Source organism: Pagrus major, chromosome 22 (assembly GCF_040436345.1).
Source record: "Pagrus major chromosome 22, Pma_NU_1.0".
Classification (NCBI taxonomy): domain Eukaryota; kingdom Metazoa; phylum Chordata; class Actinopteri; order Spariformes; family Sparidae; genus Pagrus; species Pagrus major.
This window is the reverse complement of record NC_133236.1, coordinates 722,818-734,073: the sequence shown is the minus strand read 5'-3', so window position 1 is coordinate 734,073 and position 11,256 is coordinate 722,818.

Below are 11,256 nucleotides of genomic sequence, written 5' to 3'. Positions count from 1 at the left end.
CTTGTTTGTACATGCATACATGATAAGACAGCCAGAACTGTCCAAACACTCCTCAAAACTTCTCAGTTTTGTACTTTAATCTTCCAGAACTTCAAATTCCTTGAAGGAGCTTGAATGGATTTCTCCTGATCACATCTTTCAGCAGTTTTGGTATTTATTTTGGTAAGTCCAGTAGTGGCTCAACATGCTGTCTCCAAGCCTGCTGCACGACTGTCTCTGCAAAACCCTAGTTTGGTTTTCACATGAATTTGGCTTCCCTCTATGTGTTTCTCTGTGGCTACTCCTCACTTCTCAGTCACTGGAGCTGCACAGTCTGATCATGCTGATATGGTGAGATCATCTGCAGAAGTATTGCAGTGAGATTCTGAAAGTGCAGAAGGAAATAGTTCCCCGGGGCTTTGTCTTAAGGCCTGGCTTTAAAATCTAAACATGGATACTTAGCTTAATAGTCAGTATTTAAAGAAGTATTTCACTGCTGGGAAGATGGCCCTTGCTTACAACTATGCTGTCTATGTAGCAGAAAGACACAAATATTTTTAAACGTGCAACAGTACAGTACAGAGTTTTTTCAGCCTCTGCCTTTTGCAATGCAGAAACAATATGGTGGCAACTTCCAGTTCACGATCTTTCTCTATTGCAGCTAAACAATGTTTTTGAAACATTTTAGGCATGAATAAGCAGTGTGGTAACATAATCTTGTTTTTTTAGTTGATCAGCACTGCCTGGTTTAGATAGTTTGATCAGAGTTTGGTGAGACGCCCCTAAAAGATATAGAACGAGCTGCCCCTCTCTCTCTTTCGATCCAGCTACACTCTTTGTGTCCGTGGACCCACGTTCAAAAATGCGGAACAACAATCCGGAAAATCCGCCAACAGTCCAGATGGTCGATCCCAGGGCTGTTGGCGGATTTTTGGGTGCAGGCAAAATGGAGAGAAGTTACACATTTTACAGTTACACACAAGCTGGTTGAAAAACATCAAAGTTCATGTTTAAATAAGGTGCTCTTAATCTGTGACCAGATCAGTGCCTTCCTTTGAGTTGTTACTGTCAAAGAAACCTAGGATGAGAAAAGTCAGCTGGCTCATTCAAGCAAATATACAATTAATCTATTATCAAAATTGTCATGTATTAATTTTCTGGTGATTGACAAATGCGTTCAAACATCCTTTAAATGTTGTTTTTTACATCCACCTAAAATTCTGGCCATATCTTACAAATTGCCTCTTCAAAATGGCTAAATCCCCTCAAAAGAAAAGGTAACAGCTGCTGGCTCATTTACTTTCATACTGTTAGCAACCAGGTTAGTGTTAGAGTAGCTTGCTATTTCCTGCATGTAGGTTGCTTGCTACCAGGTTGTGACTGTTGTTTCCTGTAAAAACAGGGACTTTGACAATGGTAATACGCAAATAGCATAAGGGAGGAAAATACCAACTGAAATAGTTGACCAATGGCAGGCTAATACCAACAGTCTTCATCTGGTGAGTCAGACTGAGTAAGCCCTCAAACTGATTTTTTATATTGTTCAAAGTTCATATGTGAAAGGGGCTCCGGTCTAGCCCAAAGTAAATTCAAAGCTGTTGGTGAACACTGTGGAGTACAGGCATGGTTTTGGGCTCTTTGAAAAGGTTATAAGCTGTAGGAGTTTGAACAAACCATGACCATATAAAATATTCAAAACAAGTGCTTTGGTGGAAAAAAAATAGCCTATTCTAAGAACAAAACGCATAACACTACATAAACTTGCATAATTTTCAAGTTTAGGGCTTTAAAAACTGATATAAACTATATATTGTTGGATTTGAAATTGTATTGTCTACATGATGCATCAATCATCCAAAGGCTGGTGTGTAAGGAGAGAGGAGAAAGGAGAGAGAGTGGGTCACTTGTCTGCACGATCACTCATTGGCAGGTATAGAAGCTCCTATCTGATCAAACAAACTGTCAATCAAATGGCTGCCATCTCAGGATCTCCCATGTAGACATATAATGGTGTCTGCTATGAACCCATTTTGTTACCATTTATGCATGGAACACTGTGTTGTGGACTGAACGTGTTACTGAAATATATTTAGTGGACATCTGGGCAAGAGAGAATCTCTAGATGACGCGACGCAGCAGTGAGAATCGCTTCTCATGCATCAAGTGTGAACGGTCTAATCTGTTAACATGGATGCCGAAAGGAAAAGCAAGGGTAATGCCACACAGCAGTGCTGCACACGCATCCAGTGTGCCCAGCCTGTTAGCCTATTTGCTTACTGTAGCTGTGTTTGTATTTCTTTAATAGAATTTTGAATGTGTGGGAGATGAGCATATTACATATTACATTACATATCACATATTGGATATTTATGTATCAGATTACAAAATGTCTTCATCTCTCAAACACACTGATGGACCCGGCAGACTGCCAGAGGAAGATAACAGAGAGAAATCATTTGTATTTGGTGATTCTGCAATAATCCTGAACCCTGCATCACCATTATTACAGTATCTGACATTTTGCATCTAATATAGAAGTCAAACGGGGATATGGAGATGAATGGTTGTAAACTGTGTAAATTGATTAGGAGGAACGTGCAGGCTTGACTAATGGTTTACCTGTTGGACTCCACAGGGAAAACAGATCATGACCCATTTAGAAAACAAAGGCTTTGCATTTCACAGTTTAAGTGAATTCTCTGAGGAAATATAATGTGTTTTTTTACAGATGCAACAAAGGAGACTTTTCACGAATAATCTGTTGCTCTTGTCTTGTTGAAAAATAGAGGTCATTTCCAGGGAAAAGGGCCCTGTATCCCAAAAAAAGGAGTTGGTGCTTCATCAAAAGTTTAGCTTGTAGGAAGAGAGCATCAATCATCAATCCATTCTCATTATGTTGTGGATTGTGTTGAAAAGTTTAATTAAAAGTGTTGTTGCTAATCAGACCAAGTTACAAATATAGTGCTTTTTTTCATTGTGGGTTTATTTAAGAAAATATAGTCTGACACCTTAAGTCCTTGTGTGAACTTAAGATGCCAGACCCCTATTACTGTCGTGGTTTAGGCATGCATATTACAACACAAGAAGGGAAAAGTCATATGAATTTGGTTTGAGCTACTATAAAAAAATATGTTATAATAAAACATAGCATCAACAACAAGGCAGCAGCATTATGCTCAGCTATAACAGCTCTGTACACACTCTGGAATGCACTGAATACAAACATCTACTGCTGTACTGTACTTTCAATTATCCTGGTTCTGCTATCTGCGCACCAGAACAGGTGAGCAGATAGCAGAACCAGGATCAGCAGCTTCTACCAAGAACGCTGGAAGTCAGTCACAGTTGGGGGTGCTGAGTGGTCAGTCATCATAGTAAATGACGTGCAACATGAATGTTTTTTGTTTTAATTTGAATGGCCATGATAGCATAAAGTCAATAGTTATTAAACACTTTTCAACAATTTGAGAGGTTTTGTACTACAGCAGACAGCAACTCTGAACACCAACATATTATAGCTCAGAGCAGTTACAGTCAACAACAGCAAGGAGATGGCGAGGGAGAGAAAGTCCCCAGACTGCCTCAAAAACTGCTGAACTTTGAGCGTGTTTTGAGACAGGAGAAACTTTATGAACTTTGAAATGCTGACTGTGACAAATTCATTGTTATTTGGGCCTTCTTGTAAAATTGGCATATGTTATACATGAATGTATTTCTTTTTTGTGTAAAAATGGACAGGAAAGTGGTGTCCAATCACACATCACAATTTTTTTAGTGAAAAAAATGTTTGGTGAAAAAAAATCAATTGATGGTTTTTATAGTGGCATCTTTTAGGAGGTGCTGCAGCCCCCTCAGAACACCTACCTTCTGTGTCCATGGCTTCTACTGACATCATGACAGAGGTGTAGACTGAAGAGGACACTGAACAATTTATTAGATGTAATGTAACTTTACGTGCTAACTACAAACAAAACTGAGCATGCCATAACAATGTTACGCTTTGAAAATGTATGTCTTGAAGTAATGTCAAGCTACGGTAACGTAACTAGAACCAGAGACAATAACACCTGGCAGTAAGATGCTACCAGCTAAACCTCTGCTGAAATAGGCTGACTTGGCATATGATCAAAAACTAGCGAGTTGACAGCTTTACTAACACTGCCAAACATCAAGCGAGTATAACACAACAAGACGTAGAACTTAGCAAGCCAGCTAATATTAATACCTTTTATTTAGAGAAGCTGTTGCCAACGACTAAAAACTCCCATGTCTTGCTTCTCGCTCAGTCGTCGTCTCTTTTTCTCTTCTAAGTCTCCGTTGTCCACTCGCCCAACTCTGGTTCTGGTATTCATTCCTGCACAGGATCGCAAAACTTCCTCCTTCCAGCAGTCCAAAGCTGCTGTGATAGCTATGTTAAAGTGTAACTCTCGCCAAAATGCAACCTATGCTTTTTTTGTGAATGTACCCAAGTCAAACCTAAGTGTAAAAGCATAATTAAGACGAAAAAGCCACTTTTAAGATTTACTGTAGTTTCGTTTTCGGGTCAAAATCATTTTCAATTGCGTGCTAGGGCCAGCTGTATGGTAGCATCAAAATCGCTATTTTTAAAACACTAAGAAGACTCAACAAAACATGAAACTTTGCTCGTAGTATCACCAGGGTCTCTACACATGAACACGAGCATTGAGAACATTGTTTTTGTACACAGAGTTTACTAAAAAGAAAGTTTTTGAACAACTCACGTTAGCAGAAGCAGTAGCCAGAGCTTAACATGGAGCTTTCTCCTCCATGTTACGCCGCACTCGGGGATCGACACATCTCGACTGGCAGGATGGTGGCAAGGGGAGCAAGCTACTGCTAATGTGAGTTGTTCAAAAACCTTCTTAGTTTCATGTTGTGTCGAGTCTTCTTATTGTTTTAAAAATAGCGATTTTGATGCTACCATACAGCTGCCCCTAGCACGCAATTGAAAATGATTTTGACCCAAAAACGAAACTACGGTAAATCTTAAAAGTGGCTTTTTCGTCGTAATTATGCTTTTACACAAAGGTTTGACTCGGGTACATTCACAAAAAAAGCCCACACACTAACAGAGACACTCCCCAGCAGTGTTCCGAGCAGAGTCGGCAAACAGAGCTAACTGGCAGCTACATTATGTAATAGTTACAGGTTGCTTTTTAGGAAACTCCATAAATCACAGGGTTGAGGCAGAGCAGCCGCAGGACATCAGAGAAAACCAGAGAACATTTTCTCGATAAAATATGACCAGTTTCACCAAAATTATCAATAGCTGGTGCTGTGTGTTACGTACATCCGTAGAGAGTTGTAACTGATCCTACCTGTTCACTGATGTTGCATAGCGCAGAAGCATGAGATAGGGGTGGCTGAGATTATATGGTTTTGAAGCTATTATTTTTGATTTAAAACAGTTACATAACGTTGCTTTTTACATACTTTTTGCAGCAACCAGAATTTAAAATGAGAAAATACCTTTTAAAGGTTAAAAAAAATATTTTTGATGCACTGAAGTTTATTCAAGACACTCAAATGGCTTTTATTGATGTTCTTAAGCAGTCCATAAACTGTTAACAAGTATCTTTTTTAAGTGCTTATAAATGTCTTAGTGTAATGTGTCTATTATGTTAATATTAACACTTATTGACATATTAATGTTGAAAAGCATCTTATAAGGCCTTATTACATAATATCTACACTTATTACAAGGACCATAATGTCAAGCGTTGCTAAATAATTAATTGGAAAAAAAAATACACACACTGCAGGGCGCTGTGCAGCCACATCATCAGCCCCTTGTAGCAGTTGATTTTTAGTTAGCAGAAGCCAGAATGCTCCTGACACAAAGTGAAAAATAAAGTTAACAAATTGGAGGTTGGAGTCCGCACTTTAGCTTTATTAGTAGTTAATTTAATAAACAAAGCTAAAACAACAGCTTTCTAACTGCACTCATATCCCAAATCTCACTGCTTCACACTCCTACAGCCCAGCTATCCAACATCAAAACTGCTCAAATTCACTGTCTGCAGTATTAAGGAGAATGGGTTAATTTCTGATTTGAAAAACAACAGAACTTTGCCTTGATTTTCCCTTTAATGTCGTGTGTAAGCCCGAGTAAAAAGCTACTCCAGCTCTATGTGTCAGATGTCAACAAAATAATCTGAAAATCAAACACCGTCTCTCGGCTTAATCTTCTCTCAGGTTTCATCATTATAAGGGTAAACATCATATTTTCAGCACAGCTTATTCGCATCCATCTGAAGCCGATTTGATTGTCAATTCAGGATAAACGATTATGGCAAAGGTAATTAAGAAGTCTGAGTGACAGTTACAAGGGCAAATAAACAACAAATCTGGTTTTAAGGAAAATTATTAAACAGCAGTGGTGTTACATCATCAGATACAATCTTTTGTGTGGAAGTTTACCCAGTGATCAAGCTCAAATAATGTATGAATTCCTGTCTGAAAAAAACACATTAAAGAAGAAGTCATGTTTTCCTTAGTTTTTTTTTTTATTCATTTCTTTTTTATATATTTTATGTATAAATGAAGCACCATTGGTTTAAGCGAAGCAACCATTAGTTTCAATCCTATTTTACAGGTTGCATCTGTTCCAAAGGTACTGAGAAGTCCACTGTATGCTAAATCTGTAGACAGACAATTTAAAGTGTAAAGTTCAGTTTTTGTTGATTATAGCGCCCCCTTTTGACAAAAGTGGTACGACACCAGCACCTACTGTTGTAAAGATCTTTGTTAGCCCGTGCCGGCGGCGTGTGCATTTGTTTTGGAGGTGAGTGACAGAGAGATTGCAGGATGGATCGCGATGAGGTAGTGTATTTATATGTGATTTTATATGTGATCGGACCTGAGTACAGGCATTAACTGCGAAACTCCAAACTGTGACACACCGAGAAACAAGTGCCAGATTCTTGTTGCGGCAAATTATTTGGACATTCTCAGCCGCGTACAGCCTCAGTTTTACAAATCTGGGCTGAGGACACACAAACAGTGAGGAAACTCTCTTTCCGCCTGACTTTTTGGACTGATCTAAGAGTTTAACTGCCTGACCAGTGTCGCTTGTTAGCATCACGGCTAAGCTAACCACAACAACATTGCTAACCATGCCCGGTGTAGACTATGAACTCCTACAGCAAGCAAACAAAAAGATCTCTGACCTCAAAGACGATATCCGACGGCTCTCTGATGAACTCCAGAAGAAAGAGTCACTGCTATCCAACTTCATAGATGTAGCGTCTGTACAATCCAAAGAGATCGCTTCGCTCAGTGCAATCCTCTGGGACACGGTTGTTTGGGACCCAGCTGCTGGCCCACAACTCTCCTCCTGCCCAAGCAGCTGCCTTGGACCGAGGTTTTGGTCCGCGGTCGAAAGAGGGACACAGATGGGTCTGCTTCTCCGCCCTGCCTGAACCTCTCAAACTGCTATGCAGCCCTGTCGGCTGACGACCCGGCTCATCCAGATGACCCCCCTGCGGCTCCTCATCACCCAATGATGACGCCTGCGGCTACTCGTCACCTGATGGCAACGCCTGCGACTTCTCTTTGCCCGGTGACGACGCCTGCTGACCCAGATGGTCCGCCTGCTGCTCCTCTTCGCCCGATGACGACGCCTGCTGATCCAGATAACATTCCTTGCCTGGGCCCGAACCAGCAGCTCTCATCCAGGTCCAAAACCTCCTCCTCGCGGCGCCGGATCCTGAGGGATGCTGTAATGCGGTGCTCCGGTGCTCTTCCTCACATCAAGCCAGCTATCAATACCTCTCCGAGATACATAGCTACTACTCAGCCAAAGCACTCCCCTGCTCGGACACAGAGTACTGAAAGCTCACAGCCATCCTCTCCTCGTCCCCTCTTCGCTCCTACCACACTCATCATAGGAGACTCAATCACTAGGAAGATTTGCTTTTTCAACGCAGCCACACACTGCTTTCCTGGAGCCATGGTGCCGGTTATCCTTGATAAGCTCCCCGACCTACTGTGCTCTCTCCCACCATCCATTAATCGGGTTCTAGTTCATGTTGGAACCAATGACACGGCTCGTCGGCAGTCGGAGCTGACTAAAAAGGACTTTAATGCCCTCTTCAGCTTCTTAAACAGCTGTGGAAAGAATGTCTGGCTCAGCGGACCTCTCCCAACTCTCAGCCGTGGAGCTGGGCGTTTCTCCAGAATCCTCAGTCTGAACACCTGGCTCCAGTCTGCCTGCAGAATCCACAACACTGGTTTTATCGATAACTTCAACCTGTTCTGGAACCGTCCTTCCCTCTTCCGGACCGACGGACTTCCCCCGAACAGTCTCAGTAGCACAGCAGTAGCAGCTAACATCCAGCATGCTGTCCAGACCACTGCTCCGCTCCGTTTGACTACTGACCTGCCACGCCCCCCACCTGAAGCCTTCTTCCTCTCCACCTACTCTTGCAGCACACAGTACTGTGTCTGCCACAAGCTCCCCTTGGGAGCCAACCGAGGTACTGACACTCTCCATGGTTCAACGCCCCTACCATGGTCCACTGTCTCCTACTGGCTGTCATAAAGTCACTTCCACTGCTGTGATTAACTGGACTGGACTTGTTAATCCAACCAGATCAGCTAACACCAAACCTCCCACCAGCAATCTAACCTTTGGGTTATTTAACATCCGCTCACTGACCAACAAGGGACCTCTACTCCATGATCTACTGAATGACCGTAAGTTTGATTTCTTTTGCTTGACTGAGACATGGCAGCAACCTAATGACTTTTCACACCTTAATCAAACTATTCCCCCTGGATTTGTCTACTCATCACAACCCCGTACCTCTGGCAGAGGGGGTGGCCTGGCGATATTATACAACCAAAAATGGAAAGTGTCCTCCATTATAATGCCTGTGTACCCCTCATTTGAGTCCATTGCTCTGGAAATCAAGGGCCCAACTCCAACTATTCTGGCCACTATTTATCGACCACGCAAGACGAATAATGCCTTCCGGAAGGCAGGAATTCAGGAATTCTCTGCCTTCTTAACAACCATATGTTCTGTGTCCCCAAACTTAATATTGCTGGGTGATTTTAATATCCGCTTGGATAGCATCTACAATGTTTTTACAAAGGACTTTACTTCTTGCCTTGAAAGCTTTGGACTACAGCAATATATTGACTTTCCGACACACTCCAAAGGACACATTCTTGACCTAATCTGCTGTCCTGGTGTAACCCCTCAAAACTGTTGTGCCTCAGATTTGCCTATCTCAGACCACAAGCTAATATCCTTCAATATCAATCTAAGATTATCCAAGACCAACATGCCTCGTTCTATCACATTTCGAAACATCAAAAATATTGACCTGTCGGCCCTCTCTAATGGAATTTATGACTTTCCCAGTAGAGACAACTTATCCACCACAGATGAACTGGTATCCCACTGCAATATTGAACTTCATCGACTGCTAAATACTCTTGCACCTCTGAAAACAAGATCTATTTCCTTTGCCCACTCTGCTCCTTGGTTTACACCAGCATTACGCCAGCTCAAAACTAAAGGCCGTTGTCTGGAACGCCTTTATGCCAAAACCGGCCTAGCAGTGCACAAAGAAATGTACCATAATCACATACTCCAATACAAGGATGCTCTTTCTTCAGCCAAAACCACATACTACTCAACCTTAATCAAGACAGCGGATGTGAACACTAGAGCCCTATTCTCAACCATCAACAGTATCCTGAAACCACATGATGCTCTACCACCTCACTTACTCACAGCTACACAGGGCAATAAATTCATGACCTTCTTCAATGCCAAAATTGAAAACATCCACCAGACATTGACTGCTTCAAATAACTCTACATCCTCTCTGCACTCTCTGCCCACATTTTCCATCAGCTCTCCACTTGCCAGCTTCAAACTACCAACTGTTTCTGAAATAACCGGACTCATCCTTAAATCCAAATCATCAACCTGCCAGCTAGACCCCCTACCTACCTACCTGGTAAAAAGCTGCCTGCCTGCCTTATCCTCTCTCATAACTGACATCATTCATTCCTCACTGACTTCTGGTGTTGTTCCATCATCACTAAAGACTGCTGCAATCACTCCAACTATCAAGAAACCTGGTGCAGACCCGAATGATTTGAACAAGTTTCGTCCCATCTCAAACCTGCCATTTCTCTCTAAAATACTTGAAAGAACTGTTGCAGCTCAACTAAATACGCATCTGTCTCATTACAACCTCTTTGAACAATTTCAGTCCGGTTTTCGTCCCCCTCACAGCACTGAGACAGCCCTGGTGAAAATCACAAATGACCTCTTGATGGCATCCGACTCCGGTTTACTCTCCATCCTGGTTCTCCTCGACCTCAGCGCAGCCTTTGACACCGTCTCTCATGGCATCCTCCTGGACAGACTGGCCTCCATTGGAATCACTGACATCCCTCTGGCTTGGCTGAAATCCTACCTCACTGGTCGCACCCAATTTGTTCAACTAAAGAACCTAAGATCTGGCTCCTCCCCAGTCTCCAGCGGTGTTCCCCAGGCCTCTGTCCTTGGCCCCCTCCTGTTCACTATTTATCTTCTGCCCCTTGGACACATTCTCAGGAAATTTCATTTCCACCATCACCTCAGGTAAAGAGCCTGGGTGTCATCCTGGACGGCACCTTAACCTTTGAAGCCCACATCAATTATGTTACCCGGTCTGCATACTTCCATCTACGCAACATCAACCGTCTCCGTCCCTCACTTACACCAACCTGCACTGCTATTCTCGTAAACACCCTGATTACATCCCGTCTGGACTACTGTAATTCTCTCCTCTATGGTCTACCTCGGAAATCACTCCATAAACTCCAACTGGTCCAGAGCGCAGCTGCTCGTATCATCACCAGAACTCCCTCTACTGAACACATCACTCCGGCCCTGCAGCAACTCCATTGGCTCCCTATCAAATCCTGCATTGATTTTAAGATTCTACTCCTCACTTTCAAGATCCTTCACAACCTGGCACTATCATATCTCTCTGAACTTATCCATATCCACACACCTCCCCGCACTCTCCGATCCTCTTCTACCATCCAGCTCTTTGCCCCATCTGCCAACCTAACCACCATGGGTTCAAGAGCTCTCAGCCGATCTGCCCCCCGCCTTTGGAACTCTCTCTTACCAGACATTCGCACTTCTGACACTGTCTCCACCTTTAAATCCCGCCCGAAAACACACTTATTCCGAGTGGCTTACTCTGTATCAGACTAATCATTCAATCACACCCTTGCCTATAC